Raw genomic sequence first — 11,475 nt, forward strand, 5'->3', positions numbered from 1 at the left:
GAGAAGACATCACTATTGGTGGAGTCAAGATCATCTATGTTTAGCTTTTCTTCTTGTTTGGCTGTTTAATTGTGTTTATGTGTGTAATTAAAATAAGTTGTGTATGTGGCAATTTCTTCTAGCATTTTCGTTTGTGTATGAGATGTGAACATCTTAACTTCCAACTGGACTTATTATAAAAAGACTAAATTAACTTCATTCTCATAGCATTAAAGATAATAAGGTTCTTTTACAAAACAAGTACAAAAAGTACTACTACTAAAGCATGCTTTTACAAAACAATTCATAATGGAGTAATTTCAATGCCCTTGGTCATTTATAATTTGAACTAACATGATGGTGACATGTCTAAAAACTACTCCTACTATTTACATATTTCCACATCTTAGACATTTTAGCACCACTCGTCTAGGAATTATGTATGTGCATCTCTGGTCTTTCAAAGCTTCCAATGAAATGATTCTCAACATGCATGCACATCTAGTTAACTCCAAACAAGATGATGCCCAAAACTCAATCCTAGTCTTTCAAGCTCTCGCATAGATGTTTTTTAAATTCCGCATAGATGTTTTTTAAATTCCGAATGAGACGATGCTCTTTCAAACTCTAGATTTGGTGATCGATGTCGACATATTAATTGGTTTTTTTAAGTTTAAAAAATTATCGAACCGAGATAATTATACGCGTATATGGTCTTGAATTATTTCTTAGAGTATTTAATTTGTTAAATACAATTAAGGCTCCCACCCTAATTAAGGTGAAGTGTGGAATGAACTAAGGTTACGATCGAGTTTTAAGAGAAACATATAGAAAGAATGAAAGATGTAGTAGTAAATTGAGTTTTTTTTGTAAATTGTGAGTATGAGTAAATTCAAATTTAAGAAGTCGCATCCTAAATGGAAATATATTGCTCAAATACCCCACTTTTGATGAATTGGTCACTAAATGATAGTAGGATCATAGGATCACAGGAGTAATGAAACCAGTTTTTGTAAGGTCATCCGTATCCGTATTCCTGTCTCTTATCCGTCTTTTAATCGTCTCATCTCTTCACTATTCATGGGCCCCACTGTATTTTTCATCTCATCTTTTAATTAAGAGACAACACATGCATCCCTCCATCTCTTAACCATCTCATCCCTTAACTATTCATTCAATTTTATTTTTTATTTTTATTTCAACAAATTCAATTAATATTTCATTGAAATATTAAATTAATACTAATAATTCATTAAATCATTAAAAACCACAAAAATTACAACATCCGAAAATACGAAAAATACATAATTGAAATCCTATGGAATATTTTTAATTTTTGATTTTTATTACAATATTGAAAAATACAAAAATTAAAAATTACAATATTTTAATTTATTTTATTTTTGAAATTTTCCTGATTTAGAAAAAAACAAAAAAAAATATTTTAAATGGATATAAACGACGCCCACTCGCGGACCGGCGAGTGGGCGTCACGCACGAACCGGAGCACGCCACGTCACCAAGGCGCGTGTCTCGCCAGCTCGAGGCCGGCCTCCTCGGGACGCGACACGCGACGAGACGGCTCGTCTCTTCAGGACGAGATACATGCCGCATCGCCGTCCGATGAGGTCTCGTCTCGTTGAGACGAGATAGGGACCACATCGAGACGCGATGCGGATGCCCTAAATGGGTGGAAGATGATTTAAATTTCTCACGAATTAAATTTTGTCAAACTAAATCAATTAAAGAATATTTTTTTAAAGTTGATTATAAGCTACAGCTGTAAAAAATTTCTACTATAAGCTTTTAAATTTCATTATTTGTCAAAATGATAATGGTGATGAAAGTTTAAATTATTTTCCACTTCATAAAAGGGCGGTATTTCATTTAGGACGTGGCCTCTTATTATTTGACTAACTACCACAACATGTGACTTCTCTTCCTTGACTGGTAGGTGGTAAATTATGTGGCTCTATATTCAAAATTTTAAATACTCTGTTTTCAATTCAAATTACTAATTTTACATCAATTATATTTGTACGAAATGAGTAAATGATGCAGACAATGGAACTGAAAGTAGATATCCTTTTATCCTTTTCGGGCTTTATCTTTTGCAGTGGCTGAGTGTACCTTGTTTCCAATATCTAAAGAAAAACAAGATTGTTTCTATTTTGAAAAATATATAGTGCAGTGACTTAATTTGTGAATTTTGTTCTACACCCGTGATCTCAATTTTTCTTTCAAAAAATGAATAATACTACTCGATCTTCATTCATTGTTTTGAATGTGATAATTTAAACCTCTAACTTACTTATTAATTTGAGAAGAAGCATTTTATTAATGGGAAGAGAGCATCCTTATTATTGACTGAGCTGTGTTTTGTCATTATTATAATAAAAGTCCTTTTAAAGAATTATTAGTGCGTGTATCCGTATTTCTTTAAATATAAAAGGCAAGAATAGTGAATAGTAGGAGTATATTTTTACATATCAGTCTGAGCAGTCAAATATCAAGGAGTATTGGAGGAATATTTTTGAGCCATACATATATATACTTTCCAAAAGGAAAAGTAAAAACAACATTGAGTACTAAAAATGGGTAGGTTGTACTGCAATAATAATTTCCTGTGGAGCCCACTTGGCCACTTCGTATTGTTAAGATATTGCAAGAAGAAGAAGATATTGCATGTCCAATCTGTTCAAAACATGTAACTACTGCTTGTTATCTCACTATCATAGAAAAGGATTAATTGTGATGACACAAATTTTATAATTATTAAAATAAGAGAAAATAAGAAAATGTCACTAAAATAATATAATGCATGATAGGATCCATAAATAATAAAATAAAAAATAAATGAGAAAAATATTTCCTTAAATGAATATGGATTATTTCTATACGACGGATGAAAAAAAAAATTCAGCCTAAATTAATGAGTCAGAGGGACTATGTTTAATGAAATAATAGTGAATTACAATATGTATGTAAAAACGAGTTTTGTCTAGAATAAAACTTTTACTATTAAATTTGATATTATTAGATAGACTATATTACATCTTAGATAATGTAGTACTAATATGTTTGGTGGTAAAATTATATTTCTCTCAATTTTTCAGTTAAGAGATTATAAGCTTGTTTAATTTTATCTTAGAATAACTAATTAATCAAATCTGTGGTACATGCACAGCTATGTTATTACAAATAGACAAAGGGAATTCCAGTCCAATAATACCATAGACTGCAAGCAAAACACAAATTGCATGCTTTGACCATGCCATCTTTATGACCTCTCCAAATACAGGTGACCTTTCTCACCTACTGAATAGTGGATAATAGTACTATCCAAAATTGAACCAAACTATAGTAAAAATAGCCAAAAATACAAATCTGCCGGAGACAGCCACTCATCCCCACCACCAAAATAAACAAGCCATCATAATCAAGAAACCACCTACCAAAATCAAGAAACCGAAAATCGGCCGTAGAGGCAGCAACACAAAATGGCCGAGGAGCGGAGAGTGATATGGCAAATAGAACAGAGATACGACATTAAGGTGAAAATAAGAGAAATCGAGAGTAATTTGTCGTAGATCAAGCTTTCGAGAAAAAGCCAATTAACCGAACCCAAAATTCCCCCCAACTGAACGAGGACAAACATAAAACACATGAAACTACAAAACACATGATCCGAACCGTGATTAACCTAACCATGAATTGACATGTAACCATCACAAAAAAGTAGCAAAACGAAAAAGACCAAATCGTGCCAAAATTACCCCATGCCAAAGCTTATCCACAATATATCAACTTATGAAAAACGTTACAACTTGTAGACTTACAACCTTTTATTACACATGCAATAATAAATAGGGATATTGGCAGCTAATGACTAATACTCCCTCTGTCCCATTAGAAACAAAACAACATTGCATAAAATCTCGTGCCATAAATCAAATGTTTCATTTTTATTGGGACGGAGGGAGTATAATGGAACATTCAAAAAATTAGGTTTTTTTTCCCACGTACTTTGAAATTGACATATGATATCACAAACTTTACCCCAAGTTTGTTATTTTCCACCAATAAAAAAATTCCGGCTAATAATATCACAGATTTTTTTCATGATTTCTCGACAACTTCTAGATTTTCAAAATTTTCAATATTTCAGAATAGTTTTTTTTGTCACACCCTTCAAATTTGTTCTTCAATCTATTAATATAGCCGAAATTTTTTCACTGATGGAAAATAACAAACTCACGGTAAAGTTAATGATATTATTTGTCAATTTCAAAGTACGTAGGAAAAAACTAATTTTTTGAACGTTCCATGATATTAGGCGTCAATATCCCGATAAATAATCCCACTCCAAACTCCACACTCCTACTCTATATAACTCATTCCACTCTTCACTATTCAAACCCACCCCACATTTTAAACCTCAAACAACACCATGGCATCTCTCCCTCTCTCAACCGTCGCCATCACAAAAATCCCCTCCTTCCCCCACCCGCCGCGTCTCCCCCCACCACCACCCCGCCGCCTCACCATCTCCTGCAACGCCGCCGACAAAGTCGACCGCCGCAACCTCCTCCTCGGCATGGGCGGCCTCTACGGCGCCGCCTCCACCCTCATCCTCCCCGGGGACTCCCCCGCCTCCCCCATCTGCCTCCCGACCTAAGCCAGTGCGATGCCACCGGCGCCACCACCACTAAGGACGGGCAGACAGTTAGCCTCGACGTCGACTGCTGCCCGCCCTTCACCGACGTCCAGTCCGACTACAAGCTCCCCTCGTTCACCACGCCCCGCCTGAGCCCAATCCGCCCACCGCCTCGACAAGGCGTACATCGCCAAGTACGAGAAGGCCATCGCAGCTCATGAAGGCCCTCCCCGAAGACGACCCCCGCAGCTTCATGCAGCAGGCCAACGTCCACTGCGCCTACTGCAACCTCACCTACGACCAGGGCGGCCCCGACCCCTCCAACAAGCTCCAAATCCACTTCTCCTGGCTCTTCTTCCCCTGGCACCGCTGGTATTTATACTTCTACGAGCGAATTTTAGCCAAATTGATCGACGATCCCGCCTTCGCCCTCCCCTACTGGAATTGGGATAACCCCAAAGGCATGGCCATGCCCTCCATGTTCGTCAAGGAAAACTCCCCCCTCTTCAATCCTCGGCGCAACCAAGCCCACCTCCCGTTGACCGACCCCCCTCCCTACGCCGATCTCCGATTCTCCAAAAAATCGACGACTGCTCAGGACAAGGTAGTCCCGAGCAACCTCACCGAAATGTACTCGGAGATGGTCCGGAGTGCGGTCAATTTGGAGGATTTCTACGGTGCGAAATACAGCCTCGGGGCCAAACCTGACCCCGGGGCTGGCTCCGTGGAGCGGGGGTCCCACACCGCGATCCACGCGTGGTGTGGGGACCCCGACTCCCCGGCAGGGGAGGACATGGGGAATTTTTATTCTACGGGGAGGGACCCGCTCTTCTTCTGCCATCACGCCAACGTGGACCGTATGTGGTCCGTGTGGCGTGATCTCCGCGGCGCGAGGCCGAAGGAGTTCTCCGACCCGGACTGGCTCGACACGAGTTTTCTGTTCTACGACGAGAACGCGCAGCTGGTCCGGGTCAAGGTGAGGGACACGGTGGAGAATTTGAAGATGGGTTATACCTTCCAGAAGGTGGAGATTCCGTGGCTGAACAAAAGGCCGAAGGCGAAGGCGGGGGTGAGGAAGCTGAAGGTGGCGGAGGAGTCGTCGGCGCCCAAGGCGACGGATGCGAGCGTGTTTCCGGTGAAGCTGGACAGGGTGGTGAGGGTTTTGGTGGATCGGCCGAAGAGGAAGAGGAGTAGAGGGGAGAAGGAGAGGGAGGAGGAGCTGCTGGTGATCGAGGGGATTGAGGTGGACACGTCGGAGTTTGTGAGGTTTGAGGTGTTTGTGAACGACGAGGACGATGAGCCGAGCGATGTGATTGATCTGGCGGAGTACGCGGGGGGTTACTCGCAGGTGCCGCACAAGAATGCGGCGAATGTGAAGAGCAAGATCAGGCTGGGGCTGACGGAGCTGCTGGAGGATTTGGATGTGGAGGACGATGACAAGATTTTGGTGTCGCTGGTGCCGAGAGATGGAGGTGAGGATATCACCATTGGTGGAATCAAGATTATCTATGTGTGAAATTTGGCAGCTCATGTGTGTGTGTTTGATCCTGTGAGGGTGTTGAGTTTGTTTGTTTTCTTTTCTGTTTGGTTGAAGAATAACATGTCATGTGACTGTGTGTGATGTTTGTTTCTCTCTTGTTAGGGTGGTGTTGTGATGTGTTGATCGATGTTAGGATGTTTGTTCCTCGTTGTTTAGGGTGGGTTTGTGTGTTGATCGATGTTTTAGGTGAATGAAGGCATGTTTTTTTGCCATGGGTTTCGTATCACACAACAGTTTGCTGCATTAGAATTTTGATGGGATTTTTTTGGTCACATATATATTTCGAAATACTATAGATGATGTAGAAGTGTGACTAAACAAAAAAAAAATGAATGCAAACTACTTGTATCATATAAAATGAGAAATACGCTTTTTAGAATCTTGAAAACTTAGAATGTGTTTAAGAGAAATTGCGGAAATGCGATTAAACAAATTAAATGAATACAATTACATACTGAAAATATGGAGTATAATGTAGTAGAAATATATGGCAAAAAAAAATAAAAAAAAAATAATCATATTATAATGTAGAAATATATGGCGAAAATAAAAAATATAATCAGATTTTAGTAGAAATATTTTTGGCAAAAAATAAAATTTTAAAAAAATAATCATATTATAATGTAGAAATATATGGCGAAAAATAAAAAATATAATCAGATTTGGAAGCTACAACTGAAATTATCAGAGCCAGGTTTCGATCCTGGGACCTGTGGGTTATGGGCCCACCACGCTTCCGCTGCGCCACTCTGATTTGTTGATTGTATTGTCTTCTAATTTAATAATATACTATATACACAATGACTTCTAGATTTCTATGAATTGTGTTCATTGAGTTGGAGGTTAACAAGATAATTATACAAATAAAAAAAACTGAAGAACACAAAAATTCGGGAACAAGTCAATATATATAGTTTATAAAGTATTTTTGTATGTGTACTTTTTCTACGTAAACATTAAAATAATACTACTAGTAAAATTTAAAATAAATAAAAAGAATGATTTCATTTTTCTTTGGTTTCTTTCCGTCATTCATGTGAGGAATAGGTGAACACGAAATTATGATGAAAAAGTTAAATGAATGTTACTGCAAAGTAAAATAAAAGAAGCTCAAATGCACTAATTGATGACATCAAAAGTAAATCCAAATATGACCACGTAAATGGCTTCAGCAATCCAAAAAGTAAAAATTTAATTGATCACTTTTCGGTTAAATGATGTTCATATATAGCATTACGAATAAATTAAATATATGCAGATGAATCCGCGCGGTTGAAAATTAAATACGTACATATAACATAAAATTTTAAATAGATTTAAAATGTATAAATTTCTTATTTTAAATATAGAAACATTTAAAACGTCTAAAATGATAGTACTATCACATAACATAATATGAACAATTTATTCAGTCATAATTTAGCTTCATAAAATAAAATTAACCCATAATTTAGCTTCATAAACACTTCCACATAATATTTTTTCTTCATCAATAATTTTAAGAGTTTCAGTTTGATCCTTCATTTCCTCTCCTTATAGTATCAATTATCTTTCTTCATTTACATACGGTAAAGATGAATAGTTAACTTAGTAAAGTTTCAATTAAAGATACAAGCTGCTAGAAAGCTTCATGACTGCGTCAATCTTAATATTATTAAACCTTTTTTTTAATGTATTAGTTACTTTCAATTGATTCCCGACAAGCAATTATTACTACATTAAATATCCAAAACAAGAGGACAAACGTTTATTCTGACAAAAGGGAAACAAACACACACCCCACGTCACTTGTTAGAATCACCAAGATCAATCAACACTCAAGAAACGCTTACTTGAACAATTTATCGAACACTATGAATGCAACAACTGAAATTAAAATGCGAGGACACAACAATTACGTGGTTCGGCTCTATCGAACCTACGTCCATGGGAGAATCACAATGAAGCTTTATTCCACTAAATCAAGATTACAAACGCACACTACAAACTCGAAACACTCAGAGAAAATACACTCTATAATCTTCCGCTCACCCTTTCGTGAACTCGGCACCAAAAACAGAGATGATGCACTCTCGATTCCTCACTCAGAAAAGTGTATTTCTTGCTCTATGAAACTGAATTAGTCATGAGCTCTCAATCTCTAGCCCAACCCCTTTCAATTGCAGCTCCTTCTCAACCATTTCTCTCTAACTGAAACTAGCCGTTGGAGCTCCTTTGAGCTTGTGTATATTTTGCAACTTGGTCCCTAATCTCTCGTGTAATTCTATTAAGTATCCACATATACTAATAAATCTCCACCTTGGATCTTAATGGAATAAACGTCAGATCATCTTCTCCACTTCCCCTGCAACCTCAGTGCTGGACCAGATTCACCAGCTCCAAACAATGTCTAAGTTTGGAACTTGGAATGGTTTTAGTTAACATGTCTGCAACGTTTACCTCAGTAGATACCTTCTCAATTCTTACCTTCCCCTTGTTCACTTTATCTCTGATAAAGTGCAACTTTACATCCACATGTTTAGATCTTTCATGGAAAGTTTGATGCTTAGATAAGCATATAGCGCTGCTGCTGTCACACCTTACTGTCACTGCATCTTGACTTACTCCAAAGTCAAACAATATCCCTTTCAACCAAAAACTCTCTTTCACAGCTTTTGTCATAGCTATGTACTCGGCTTCGGTAGTAGATAATTCCACAACTGACTGCAAATTGGACTTCCAGCTCACTACAGAACCATAGAGAGAAGATGTATCCTGATTGAGACTTTCTTGTGTCTAGACTTACAGCAAAGTCTGAGTCACAATATCCCATCAAAGCTTCTCCATTCACCACCTGATTACCATCAAACAATATACCATAATCAGCTGATCCCCTGAGATACTTCAAAATCCATTTCAAACCATGCCAATACTCTAAGCCTAGGTATGCCATAAACATGCTAGTAACACTGATTGCATGACTAATATCCGTCTTGAGCAAACCATTGTGTACATAATGCTGCCTACTATGCTAGCATAAGGTATCTTCAACATCTCTTCCCTCTGCTTATCAGTCTTGAGAGCTTGTGCAACCGAAAGCTTAAATTGCTGTGACAAAGGGATTGTCACTGATCTGCTGTTGTCCATCTGGAATCTTTTCAAGAGCTTGTTTATGTACTCTTTTTGTCTGAGCCATAACCTTTTCTCCTTTCTATTCCTGATAATATCCATGCCCAATATCCTTTTTGCATCCCCCAAGTCCTTCATATCATAGTCAGTTTTTGGGATGGAAGTTTGATTTTTTTTTTCTGATCTTTTTGCTAAAATTAGACTTTTTGCCTCTCTTGCCCCCCTTTCCCGGGGCGAAGCCCTTTCCATTTCTTCCACCATGAGAAGTCCCCGGATGTATTTTTCTTGAATACCCATCTTGGCTTTCCTTCTTCCCCAAAATTTAAAGCCCCCCCAAACTGAGTTTCCCCCCGACTTTTTTCTCAAATAAGGCATTTCATCCTCTTTGAAAACAACATCTCTACTAATCACAACCTTTCCCGCCGGACCGGAGTCAACCCTTTTTCCCCCCCTTTTTGTAAAACATCGAAACATTTGAGAGCCCTGGGACCCCGGTTTGGTTTTTTTAGAATGTACAAAAGCCCCAAAAACCCCAAAACCCCCCCTTTTTATTTGTAATCCCCCACAGATCCTTACCATCTCATATGGGGTGTATCTTTATAAATTTGGGAAGAAAAGGGACATTTATTTATTCAAAATCTCGGCTTAAAAGGCAAAAACCCGGAAACGTTTGGCGTACTTGATGAAATCAACTACATCGAGCCTTTCAAGAATGGTTCTATTGGCCCCGGGCACCCCAATTCGGGGGGAGTTGTGTGGCACTATTTTTTCCCTTTAATTCCTTTCTTCTTACTATGCATAAAAATTTCCTTGAGAGAAACCCCAAATCCTTATCTGCCCGGAGGCTTTTTTAAAAACACCCCTTTCCCCCTTCCGGGCCTCTACCCTCGTACCATTTTTGAAACTTTGAAAAGGGCCCTTTTGCCCTTTTCCCCATCACATATAGCCATATCTTTCCCAAAATCATCAATGATTGAGAAAAAGAAATTGCTCCCCCCCTTTACTTTAAACCGGTGATGGCCCCCAAATTCCCCAGTGTGCATATTCAAGGGGCCTGGGTGTGCTTCCCTTCCCAAAAAGGGGAAATTTTTTTTTTTTTCCCGAATACTTTCCCTCACAAGATTTCAGGCCTGGGTTTCCCTTTCCCATCAAAGGATGCCTTTTTTTTGGCAAGCTCCTTAACCCCGCCTCACCAGATGCCCCTTCGGTTTTGCCAATAAACAACACTTAATTTTTGCCGTAGGGGATTGCCTCCGGATAGTAAAGATTGTTGACTTTTTCCCCCGCCATCATGGTCTCTCTCCCTTCATAACCCTCATTAAAACCCGGTAAAATGGGGAAGCCCCCTTCTCCAACTTTCCCCCAAAGAAAAAAAGGTTCCCTTTTAGAGGAATGTATCTAATCCCAAACATCCTCCATCCTCCTCCAATATCTTTTGACATTCCCAAATTTCCCCTTTGACATGGCAACTTGGTTTTTTCTCCAAAAAGGCCGGCCGGCGGTTTTGGGAGATCATTGACCCAAACCCTTTCGGGCCCCATGTGGCGAAACCCCGAGTCCACCACCCAAATGTCTGAGTCCCCTTTCCGTCACATTCATTGCTTGAACCAAACCCATTTCTTGAGTGATATCGTGTGGGGGGTGTTGGAATATATAAACTTGATTTTTATAATGTTAGAAAATATCTCCATAGGCGGTGCCTTGAAGAAGGATCTCGAATGGCCTAGACAATTTGTAAAAATGGATTCAATATTAAAAAATGTAGTTTGTATTAGAATAGTCTAGAATCATTAGCTAGAATTCTCTAGCTTTGTATGTCGGTGAACACAAACCGACTAACTTGCCTATATAAAGGCACTAACCATGTTGTAAATTAAAATGAGAGATAGTTTAAACAAACAAATATAAGAGAGTTAAGTTTGTTATAAGAAAAGTGTGCGTGTGTATAAATAGGAGTGAAGAAGTGTGAGCAATAAAATTAGTTTTCCCATATCATTATATTTGTCTTATATCCCACCTTATATTCCACCACATATTTCTCCAAATATTTTCTCCAAACTAAATTACTCCTCCAACATATATTCTATATATTTCTAACATGCAAAATACTTATATGCTAAAATTTTAGAACTTGAATGTGTTTAAGAAAAATTGTAGAAATGCGATTAAACAAGTGAAATTAATACCAGTA

General features: G+C 38.3%; 1 non-coding gene and 1 pseudogene across 1 annotated transcript; one reads left to right on the plus strand and one right to left on the minus strand.

Annotated features, from left to right (window-relative positions):
- The first annotated feature begins 4,429 nt into the window (after positions 1 to 4,429).
- LOC125206913 lies at positions 4,430 to 6,388 on the plus strand (annotated as a pseudogene).
- A 470-nt stretch (positions 6,389 to 6,858) lies between these two features.
- Positions 6,859 to 6,930, minus strand: TRNAM-CAU. Its single transcript has one exon. It is a non-coding gene; the product is annotated as a tRNA-Met (tRNA).
- Between the last annotated feature and the right edge of the window lie 4,545 nt (positions 6,931 to 11,475).

The sequence above is a fragment of the Salvia hispanica genome, chromosome 2 (genome assembly GCF_023119035.1).
Source record: "Salvia hispanica cultivar TCC Black 2014 chromosome 2, UniMelb_Shisp_WGS_1.0, whole genome shotgun sequence".
In the NCBI taxonomy this organism is placed as follows: Eukaryota; Viridiplantae; Streptophyta; class Magnoliopsida; order Lamiales; family Lamiaceae; genus Salvia; species Salvia hispanica.